Source organism: Apis mellifera, linkage group LG5, assembly GCF_003254395.2.
Source record: "Apis mellifera strain DH4 linkage group LG5, Amel_HAv3.1, whole genome shotgun sequence".
In the NCBI taxonomy this organism is placed as follows: Eukaryota; Metazoa; Arthropoda; class Insecta; order Hymenoptera; family Apidae; genus Apis; species Apis mellifera.
In genome coordinates, this window is record NC_037642.1 from 7,795,650 (window position 1) to 7,808,063 (window position 12,414).

At 42.3% G+C, this 12,414-nt stretch overlaps 1 protein-coding gene across 5 annotated transcripts in view; it reads left to right on the forward strand.

Moving 5' to 3' along the window:
* The window catches only part of LOC552079 (homeobox protein homothorax), a 479,885-nt gene that overhangs the window by 182,187 nt on the left and 285,284 nt on the right, over positions 1-12,414 (forward strand). The gene's annotated exons all lie outside the window — the stretch shown is intronic.

The window sequence follows — 12,414 nt, forward strand, 5'->3', positions numbered from 1 at the left end:
TGAATTCACAGTTTTATAAATGATGCTAGTTTCTCCAGTATCGGGAAACAAGTTGATAATTTATCGTGACTTAAGTCGATGCAACTTTCTATAAATCCCATCGATGGATGATAGCTTGATAATTGCCAGCGATAATAACTGAAATACCAGATTATCCTTAGGCAAATATTCTTTTCATCGAAGTATAAAAACTACCGATGAATTTACTAGCTTCCAACAATTCGATAACAGATCCCCAACTCAATTTAATCCCCCTATTAATTTACCGTATCTCCGTTTTTATCCACCGAGATAGTCGGTTAGATTTAATCTGTCACGATTCATGGTCGCTCTGTCCGCCATTAATCGCGATCGACGTTTCCTCAAACGTTTTCGATAAGAGAAACATCTTAATTCGTTCGTGGTAAAAAAAAAAAAAAAATTGAAAAATTGCCAACAACGGATCAATAATCTCTTTAAAAATGCAACTCGTTAAAGTAAACTCGAATACGCTTAAATGAATAAATCCTCCAAATCCTTTCACTTTCTTTCCACGATTATACGATGAATTCAAATGAATCTTTCACAACAATTTAATGTTCCCGACTTTCGTTTCATCAATCGATTTATAAAAAATTTATCCGCCATAAAATATCGTAAATTCCGCGTTTATTTATTATGAATTATTACTATATTACAAATCGAGTAAAATTGAAAAAAGAAGAGATAAGAAGAGACGAGTAAGAGGGAGAAAAAAATGATAAAGAAAAAAATAAATAAATAAATTATTCCTCTAATCATCGATGGATTTTCCATCGACGTTCGTCGAATGTTTATCGATCGCACGAGGATCGAAGTGGCGTGGATCGTGAGAAGGTTTCGAATGGATCGATCGGCGCGGATCGATGGACGAAACGCGGTCTCCGCGTGTACGGGATCGACGGCGTTCTTCAGGGCTTGGCGCGTTAATGACGATATCACGCGACGAGAAACGGCTTGATGACAATCAAGACGCGACTCGTCGGGACCCCACGGACCTTCTGCACGCCCTTCAAATTTTACGAACACCGACGAGCGCGCGTCAACACACTATCAAACACGCGGCAACGCCATCGTTCGGGCTAATGAGCAACTCGTCGCATTGGCGTAGCGCTCTCTTCTTTTTTTCTTTTCTTTCTTCTTCATCGAAATTCCATCGTTTTCGAACCACGACAAAAGCCACGACGACGGATTCGAAAGATATCGTATCTGTTCCGCGATAATTTTATTTTATTTGCACGTCTAGATTTTCTTTACCGATTAATTTACACCCTCACCATTTTCTCAAAAACCTTCTTCTTCCGTTAAACTCAATAAACCCGTCCTCCAACAATCTCCAACGAACCCGTCGAAAGCGTTTCAACTTTCTAAGAAAACGTATCTGTAAAAGAAAAATTCCGCAATTTTAAAAAGTTAAAAAGACAAATCCTCCCGCTTATTTCTTTAGAAATCTCTTTTAGAAGATTAAAACGATCGATTCATTCTTAATATCAAGTTTGATATATTTCGAACGAATATTATCTCGATATAGCAAAACTGCCACGATTTTCCCTTCTGTTCGAGCACGAGAACGATGAGAGGGAATAGGCGAGAGTGGAGAAGCAGCATCCCAGAAGCTGAGGCGCGCCAATGGTTGGTTGGTTGGCCGGGTTCAGTCAGTCACCGGAGGGTACACAAGTTCACGACACCATCCCATAAAGATTCATTAAGATCCGCCGTCTCTATATATTCGTTGTGTCGTGGCAACGTTATAGAGCCGCGTGGCGTGCCAGTTTTCTCTCTGTTGCGTGTATAAGCGCGCGCGCGTGTGTGTGTGCGCGCATATTATACGTCCTCTCACTTTTTCGCCCGTGTAAGTATAATACACGGCCGAAACGATTGATCAATAACAATCAAAAGCGTGCGCCACGTCGATCAAGTAGGGACGGCTCGAGGAAATCGTGTCGCGGTGTCTTTAAGCGGCGCTCTCGTTTCATCGTCCTCGATTGTGATCTGTCGTGATAACGCGTTGATAAGATGTTAGATCGATCTCAGTTTCAGTTTTTCCATACGTGACGAGTGATTTATTTCTCGGTTATTAATTATATTTTCCTGTGGACAAATAATTGGAATTTCAAATGATGTTTTTGGAATTTTCATGGTTGAGGTTTGAATTTAAACAATATATTGGAAAATTTTAATATTGGCTTTGAAATAGACTTGGATGGAAGATAAAGATTTGTTAAAGATTTTTCTTTCGTATCGGATAGATAATTCTAAAAAACAACTGTTACGCAATATTTGACGATTCCAGTGTATATACCTGGAAAACTTTCACTTCGCCATTTTTACGTAGCACGGTTGTTATCGACTGTTTCGAAGATCCGTGTATTTTCTATTTAACGTCTTATTAATACGATCAAACATTGGAAACTGGTGGTATTCGATGAAAACGAAATTGGATTTATCATGGTATCGACGAGAACTGGAATTAAAATTCGAATTTTAGTCATATCGATTATCCCCTCGTGTATTTTGACAATATTCACATATTCGATATTATACCCATTCCAGTTCTCTTCAAATATTTCGTAACGATATTAATATCAAGAAAATGACGAAATGACGCGATATGCAAATTCCAAAAATCTTACGTATCCCCTCCTCCACTATAATTCAAAACGACGAAATATAAAGCATCAACAATTTTCTTGATCAAAGTTAATCCAAATCTAATCGTCGAACGGAATTAATTGAATAACTAAATTCCAGAAACGAATTATTTCAACCGCGAATATATAAGGAATAAAGGAACGAATCGGAAACGCTGATTATCCATCGAGTGTCTCCACGTTCGCCACGATGATGTCACGGATTCTTCTCGTTAAAGGAAGATTGCCGCTCGCGTATTTGTCGCAGGGGGCTTTAAAATTCATCGCATGATGAGAAACGGCTCGGCTCGTTTCGTGACGAGATTTCGATCAGCCACGTTCACTCTCCGCGATTCGCTCGTACGCACGTATATTCGCTCTACGTACTCCCGTATTAATTAAGCGATGCTAAACGGTAACGCAACACCCGCGAAATCAAACTTTGTCTTCGCGTTTCACCGCGATCAGCACGCGAAGCGTGCCCTTATCCGCGGCCGCATCTCGGTACCACCTCGTCGGGGAATATAGCGATCGTTATCCCCATCGTTAGCCAACAACGAAATCACGGCGATTAAAACGTTCCTCGACTCGTTGTCCAAGGCTTCCTTTGCTCATCTTTTCTTTTTGCGACGTCAATCGCAACACGCAGGGACGGACGTAACGAAGGGGGGCGAGAGTTAAGGAAAGAATTATGTAGAGTTTATTATTTTCACGTTTAAATTTTTTTTTTTATTCTTTTTTTCTATCTTTACTTATCCGCGAATTATAATTTTTTAGTCGTAATTTATTCGTCTAAAAGGATGAGAAGTATAAATTAATTATATATTGCTAAATGTCTCGTTATTTTAGTAATTTTAGTTATTTTTTCTTTATTTTTAATCAGAGATTAAATTATTCTGATCTTGAAATATATAAATAATTTATTTAATTGATTAAAAAAACGAGTGAAAAATGTATAGTTATAATTTGTTATATATTTTATACATCTGGCTTGTTGATCCGTCACTGGCGGGAGAACCGGATACCGTGGACGCGAGGATGAGAGAAGACACGCGGAATGGAATTCTAACGTGATGAATCGTAGCCTCGAAAGAATTTTCACGTATAAAAGAGGAAAATGTTTCTTCTCCTCGTGTCGAAACATGCTGCAAAAAGAGACTTTCTCCTTGATTCGCGTGCTGTTGGAGAGAGGAAGTTGTTTCCACATTGATAGGTTAATGCATCGCTCGAACACGAGGGGAAATCGAGGGGTTGACGTGTTAACTTTTCCAAGATTAGAGGGAAATTAAATGCATCGATCAAAAGTCTCTTATATTATCATTTCAATTAAACAACGCTTGGAAAAAAAATTTATAACGACTTATTCTTAAACTGTGCGACGATTAACTTTCTAATGAATATTGTTTCAATTCATCTTACAGTATATTTAGCTTCTTCTTATCGATAATATTAAAAATGTTTATACCATACCGATTGAGAATCTCTGTTCTAAACGCTGTTCAACGAATCGATTCTCCTCGGTAAACGAGGTAGCAGTCCGCATGCTATTCTCTCGTTAATCCTCAATTACAATATTGTTTATACCTCAAACGAGCTAAAGAATCGCGAAGACCACGCGTCGCCTTAAATCGTCCCTCTTGTGGAGATCATTGCACGTTTCCTTTATCATCCGTTTCGACAAACCGTCTCGACAAACTTACGAATTTTTCTTTATCGTCCGATTCAGTCAGTTTAATTCGATTCTCGGTTGCCTAAGCTCTACCAAAGTTCAGATACGATCGAGTTGTCACCGACGGACAAGGGATTTGCTCGGCCAAGGCGGCCATTCCAGGCTTTTCTTCGCCATCCATCGGTCCTTTTCGTCGTTTCCCTCTGGTCCATGGGCTCGTTAACGTGCCGGCTTGTTTGCCGTCAGATATCATCTTCGACGGGGGTCCACGTTGCGTCGCCCTTGTCCGCGGCCGTGGAACCTAATTTCTGTCCAATTCTTGGATCCGTGTGCACATCTCTGGATCGTTTTTTTTCGAATCGGAACGGCTGTGATTAATAAGTAATACGATTAATTGATTAGAAGAATTAATAGTAGATAACAAGATAATAATTATAAAAGTAAAAATTGCAGTGATTTTATCGAATTTTAAAATTTTGGAAAAAGTAGGTTGGAACAGGATTCAGAAATGGTGAAGGAGGAATAATTTTGTGAAGCTCAAAACATTTTGATCGGATTAAAAGAAGCATCGCTGGTAGAATTTGTTAAATTCTGGAACAAGGTGATTGAGAAATCGCGAGAAAAGTAAAAATAGCTGGGAAACAAGTTATTGTAATTCGCTTGTATAAAAAAAATAGAAGCCAGAAATAATAATATTCTTTCCACGACGATATAATAAATCCATTAATTTAATTTTATGCTCCGTTTCCCACTTCTTCGTGAAACTGGCACACGAATGAGTCACGATTGATCGTGACATCGTTCAATTCCGTTTGATTCGATCGACGCGACATTGACGCGTCGTGTTGAAAAATGAAAATTTTTCTTTAACGTTTCTTTTCTTTTTTTTTCTTCTTTTCCTTCCAACGATTTAAAAAATTCGACCTTTGTCGAAGACGTCGGTCTTAATTGGCCAAACGGGACGATCTCACTCTCCGCTCTCCGATCTATCTCTCGCCTCGAGCCGCGTGTATCGATACGCGGCGTCGTTGGGGCGGAATATTTTTCCAGGACACGATGGAAACGCATGTCAGCGTCACGTGGGAAGAGCGCAGACGCGCGGGCATTAACATATCGTGTCGCAATCGCTCGCGGATAAACACGTTCGTTCTCCCGCCGAGGTTAGAAGAAAAGAGATTCTATCTCGTCTAGGCTGCTCGATCGCGATACGTACCCGATGAACAAAGCCCCTCCTTTCAGAGAACGAACGGTCCCGTTCGTTCGACTCCTTTGCTTTGTTGCTCATCGTGAGAAACCGTCAATCGACGCAATAAAGCGTCCTCCATACTCTAAAACCATTCGACGTTTAACGCCGTCGATCCGACTCGTGGTGGTGAGTCAGAGATCGCGTTGTGAAAAATTTCAAAGATTTTAATTTCGATCCCGTTGAAACGTGAGTAAGTAACGTAAGTCGAAAACCGGATTTTACTTTCGATCTTACTTACACTTACTCCACATATTTCAACTATATTTTAAAATATATATTCCTCCTTATCTGCCCCCAATCATCTCTTCTCCGAGAGATTTTGCCTTCTCCTCCGTTCCGTCCTCGTGAGATGGCCCTAAACTTCGATACGAATACCCGGTTTTCTCGGCTCGGAACGATAGTGGGGGCTTCGTTAGCTTAACAAGACGTCGATCTACGATCTAAAGCAGCGGAAGACCGACGGCGGAGACCTCGAAACAATCTCCCCGCTCTATCGATCCCTCTATCTCCTATGCGCGCGGAGAGGGGGCGAGGAGAAGGGGAGATGTAGAGAGAGAGAGAGAGAGACCCTCCCCGCCTCTGCGTTTTTTCCCGCCATATCCTCCCGACTTTTAAAGAGTTAGATCGACCCTCTCGATTCGGCAGGAACGAGTCCTGTCAACCGAGAGGGGGCCGTCCTCTTCTCCCGTCCCCGTTCTCTCTTCCTTCCCCCTCCCCCTCCCCCCCTCTGCCTATTCCTAGACTTGCCTCCTCTGGCAACAACGCTCCTTCCCCTCCTCCTCCTCCTCCTCCTCCTCCTGCTCCTCGACGTTTGCCAGTACTTTTCTTTCTTTCCGTGCTTCTCCGTGAGGTAAGAGAATCGGACTTAATCGACGGTTCGTCGACTTTCGATTCTTTCTTCGCCTCTCTCGTCTCCCTCCTCCTTCCCCTTCTCCCCCCTCTCTCTCCTGTTCCCCGCCGCGTTCCCCTTTTCTTCCTCGTGTCGAAGGAGAGAAAAAGTCTGGGGACCAGATATCCTCCGGTTTCTGACAACTATCTGGTCAGAACGGTTGAGCAGGGACGGAGAAAGAAATAAATGAAGAGAGGATCGAGGAAGAGTGTGATACGAAACAGAGAGAGAGCGAGAGAGAGAGAGAGAGAGAGAGAGAAGGGAGCGAGGAGGATAGGGGTGAGAGCGTGTTAAAGCGTGTACGGGGACCAAAGATCACGGAGAATTCCTGGAAATCGGCGCACGTGGGAGAGGGAGGCAGAGAGAAGGAGGAAGATAGAAGTAATGAGGCTGATTCTCTGTTTTCTGTGTTTTCAGCGAGCGGCGGTATCGGCCGGTTATCTGGGGCCTTCTTTCTTTTTTTTCTCTCTCTCTCTCTCTCTCCCTCTCCCTCCCCCTTCTTTTTCTTCTTATTCCTCTCTTCTTTCTTTCGTCCCTCGTTCTTTTTCTCCTCGTCGCACTTGTGCGAGGCCGCCATCTTCCGCCCCCGTGTTCCCCGAACGGGGGTCCCTGTTTCCTCCTTTCGAGTTTCCCTAGCGCGGCATAATGAGGCCTTCATGTCGTGAACTTCTGCGCCTTGTAACCCCTTTTTCTCTTGCCGATCGGCCTCTTTGCGTAAAACCTCGTCGAACACGGGCCCCGGATACCGGTTGCCTCCCTTTCCACGTGTCTCTGTTAACCACGGTTTAAGAATACGTATCCTCGTGACCCTGGAATCTGTCCCTGGAATCTGTTCTTCTTCTCTCTCTCTCTCTCTATATGGATCGAGAGATAGTTATTTTATTAACTCGGGATAAAGATCGTTCGAAATTACTTTTCGAGCTTTCGATAAATCGATCCCAAGGACCATTTCGTGCAAGAAATGTTGTATACAGAATTCTCGCGACGAAATGTGGTATAATTTGGATAAATTTTTTTGGAGAATGTAAAAAATAATTGAATAAAGGTTTCGGGATATTTTTTTATATTTTTATCAAAGTGCACGCGATTCTGTTCCACAACAGATCTCCGCTCGACGTCTTCTTTATCTTCACCTCAATTCATCCACACTTTCCTGGTTCACGGTTCACGTACCGAAAAACGAGCAACCGATAAGCGAGACGAGGCTGACGGCACGTGGGGAGCGCAGATGCGCGAGAGTGGATCGTCCGTGTACAAAGTTTACGATCGTGCAACAAAGCGGCGGTCCAAGCGTCACGACGACATTGGAGTTAATCGGCGCGTTAATGAATAATAAAATCGCGCGTCAGCACGGTGGCTATCGATGGCTCGCGGTTCGATAGCCGGGACATGACACCCGGCGTGGAACTCTCATTAATATTACTGTTTACTATGCCGTTATAATCGCGGATTTTTCTCCCTCCCCTCCCACCACTGTCAGGGTTCATTGATTTGAATAATTCCAGATTATCGCGCTTCCTCGCCCGGTTCTCGGTAAAACGTCGGCCGATCGTGGCGCAAAAATTCCTTTATCGGCCGCGCGAATCGCTGACCGCGAATTCTTCGGCAAATGGAACCGAGATTCCTCGCTCGAGAATGCCGATCAACCGATTTCAATATCAGTTTCTCCTTTTTCCGTCATTTTTTTTACTCAATCACGAGATATAATTGTGAAGTTTTTTTTTTCGGAAAAAGGATCGTTCTTCCACGTATCTTTGTCGTGTATTTTTAAATTTTTTCGGATATATTAGTAATTTTAATAAATTGTATCAATTGTAAAATAATGATAGTGCTCTCAGGATCGACGATAGAAATTCAATAGAGTTTTAAAATCCTTCGTACAAAATTTATCCAGAACAATTCATCGTTCCGTCCGATTCCGTCCTCTTTCGGAAACTCTTCGCCCAAGAATTCAGAAATTTCGCTTACAATCGAACATACATTTGATGATGTGCTCTTTTCCCAAAAACTCTGTCACAGATAACATCTAATATCTAACGGGGACGGCAAAAATGATGGTTCAAATGCGCGTTCAAACGATATAAATCTCGCTCGTCCTCCCACGGATCCGGATTGTCCGGATGGATGCGCGCGATATCGCGATATCCCCTCCCTCTCCCCGCCCGCCCGACTCGGCTCGACTAATAAAAACGCGGCGACGGATGAAAAAATGACGGGGCCACGCGGAGGATCGCAGGTAAAACCAGCCATGGCCGAGGCTCGTCGAAGGCCGCTCGATAATACGGCCATCGATAGCATGGCTAGATTTGGCAATCGGGCGTAATTGCATCGATATTTCACATAAGCGGCTTAATTGATTTTTCTCTCGCTGGTGGCCCGTTCGTTCGCGAGAGGGAAAACGGGAGAGAGAGAGAGAGAGAGAGAGAGAGAGAGAGAGAGAAGGGGAGATAGAGAGAGGGGTGGGGAGGGGGAGGATGAGAACGGGAGAGCCCCGTATTTACGACTATTTTTAAATCAGCCGGAATATACGCGCGTTTATTAGGATGCCGATGAAACGGGCGAAGGTAAATATTCTGAAATTTGCTGCTCGTGTATGCGGCCGATAAATAATGCAGCTTGCGTGTATTTAGTTTTGTTAATTATTGCTGTTGTTATATGCGCGCTCGCTTGTGTACCGATTGTGCAGCGCATGCGCAGAAATATTTGAGGTTATGTCGATACGGAGATCTACTACGGTTTATTTATTGGTGTGTTTGTTCTATAGGATTTGACGAAAGAATTTAAAGTGGAGAGAGAAGGGAATTATATATATATGAAATTCTGTTTCGCATACGAAGCGATTTGATTGAAAAGGGAAATTGGATGAAAGAGGAATTGAATCAATTGATGATACGTACGTAGAAGATTTTATATCTGTTATCGGACCATTGTCCGTTATTAATAGTTTAATGTAATAATTATTCTATCATCATTTTGCAGTTGATTGACAGAAAAACTTCGACTCAAGATATAATTTTATTATTATTAACCCCTTGATTTATAACCTCGAACCACACTTGCGGCAACAAAGGCAAGATTATATTTCTATGTTTAGTCTAAACTCTAACAAGTCTATTTTCCATTCTTCGATCCGGGAGTTGTGAAATAAAATTTTATCTGTGCCGCGGAAATGTTGTGATACCCTGACAATTATGAAACAGGATTAAAAAAGAAAAAGGAAAAAAAAAAAAAACATTTTCAGAGATAAAACCAATTTCAAAACTTTTGCGACGCAACGCAATTTTACGAGATACACTATCCTACACCATCCTCCACCGAAAATTTTCCACTCGCGGCGCACTTTCCAATCGAATCTTTCGTCCTTCGCGCGAATTAAGATTAAAAACTTGGGATATCGTCAATATTCCCAATATTTCGAGAATTGTTCGTGCATGCGGGAGGAACGGGAGAAGGACGAGCTAAAATGTCGAGCAAGGTCGCGTGCTCGTTCGCGGAACGAGCCGTCCAATTTCGTGTCGGCGATTTTTGTCCGCTTTATTGCCCGCTTCCGAGAAAGGAAGCCCACGGTGTCCCTTGGCGCGTGTAGCCGTTGATTAACACACAATGTGACAGCCCCACGGGAAAAAGAGCGCGCGGATCACGCATGTGTTATCGATTCATTGGCGAACATCCTCCACGACACTTGCACTTGTACGTCCCGCGACGCCACTGTCGGCCTCCTTTGATCACGGGATCCACGGCCGCGATCCGCCTCTCCTCTCGCACTCCCTTAGAAAGTATAATCCTCGAGCAAAACGGTAGCAAATAACGAAGCTGGTTTTTCCTCGCGCCGGAACATTGTTTCTCTGCGAGCTTTCACTCGGATCTACGCTTTTTTTCCATCCCTCCCTATGGGATACTCGCTATAGTTTCGAGTGCCTTCTTTCGTATTCTCCATCGAGAATCCATTTCCTATTCCTCGAGATCTTTCAACGTCCTCGAAGATCCAGTAGTTTTTTAGTACACTTATCACTTTCGTACTTAGAACCGTGCGACCAAGTTCGTTTCGATAATCTTGTAAACGGATCATTCCGTGAATTCGTGTACATACTTTCTATCCATCCTACTGGCAAATTACACCAATTGCAATCGAATCGTATAAGAGTTTACGCGCAATAAAATTATCTTGAAAGAATCCGTTCCAAGACGCATCTCCTCTCGGATGGAACCACGATTTCCATAGCCGGTTCAAGGCCATTTTTCAACAACGCGACAAAGCGTTTTCTAATGATCAGGCTTTGGCGACGACGGGTCAGGATCGGCCAGGATCACGCGATATCCTCGGCAACGACCGATCCGTCTCCGTAATTTATTCCGTCGCGGTTGAGCACCTCTGACCGACAGCTGTTCAGACCACGTAAGATAACCTAACTCTGCCTCTTTCTATATCTCTCTCTCTCCCTCCCTCCCCCCGCTCTCTCTCTGTTTCTCTCTATGCTCGCGTGCGTGCGTATTGACGTAGCAGTTTGGATTTTTTCTTTTTTTTTCCAACTCGTCAATGCCCAAATGGCCGCCGCCGACGTCGCGGCCTAGCTCCCTTTGATTGTCTTCTCGGAAGCACCGAGATTCTTTCTTCCTGTCAGCCGGTTAGCAGATCGGTCACGAATTACCGTGAAAGTCTGCTCGATGCTTGGTAAGGAGTTCCTCGAAAACGTTGCCCACGAGAGGGAAGAAAATGGATGCGTTACCGGTTCGATCGATTTTTGCGTTGAATTTTGCGGAGGAAGAGGAGGGATGATGATCTTTCTGATCGCGAAGGTTTTAGGTGTTCGAGAGTTGATTAGGAGTAGATACGTAGATTATTTTATGTATATAAAATGCAACGAAAGTTGAGTAACATTTGGTCGAAGTGTTATCGCGGATTGGAACAAGTTGTTCTAATTTGTACGAGGATTGCAATTAATGGGAATCGAAGGATCTATTTTGAGAGTTTGTAAATTGTCGATTACTTTATTGTATATATTTTTCAATCGAGAATTGGCAATATAATTGTTCACGGGTACACAAGTGACGAAAGGATCGCTGAGGCAATACGCTCTCTCGGTTTTTATATTCGCGAGATGAAATTTTAATTACAAGTTATCGGCGAGTTGAAGCGAGTTGAAGCCGACAATTGTAGAAGGAGTAAATTTATACAAGTATTTGATTGTTAATATTAATAATAATAACGACAAAACGGATAATAATAATTGTGTCGTGACCGGTTATGCAAATCATAGTTCGATAAACGTCGGGGATAAAAGAGATGGGATTTAATTAAAAATTTGTCTCATCCTTTTAAATATTAAATATCGGCACTTGGAGTTTCTTCGATATCTTTTGCACATTTTTGCAGACTATACGCATTCCCCACATTTGTGCATATTTAAGTTTCCCGTAAATGCACAATCATCCTCGGCCTATTGACGACTCGTTTTCCACTTTAATGGCAAGTTAATGGAAACGTGTTTCTTCGTGTTCAATCTCGATAAGAAGAATCTTTTGCGAAACGTTGTTACCCGTAACTAATTCGTTTAATATGCCAAGTCTAATCTAATGTTCGATCGTCCTATCGAGGAAAGGCACTTGGATAACAATTCTCTCAAAACAATCTTCGCGAATAATTACTCGTATACTAAAAATAAAATCTTCTAATCTCCCAAATTAGCATCTAATCACTGCATTTAGCGTCTAAAGAAAATTCTAAAGGATTGCTGAAACGAACCAAAACCAAAAATTAAAAAAAAAAAAAAAAAAAAAAAAAAATAAGACAATTCCTCGGGATTTCCAATCTCCAAATAATCCGAATAATTCTTGCCTTCGGCGAGAATTTAATTTCTACGACGAACGAATCTTTACTTTTTATATATATATCCTAATTTTACAATTTTTTACTTTTAATTCGTTTCACTATTCGCCTCGCAGTTTCCAATTAATTAACAAA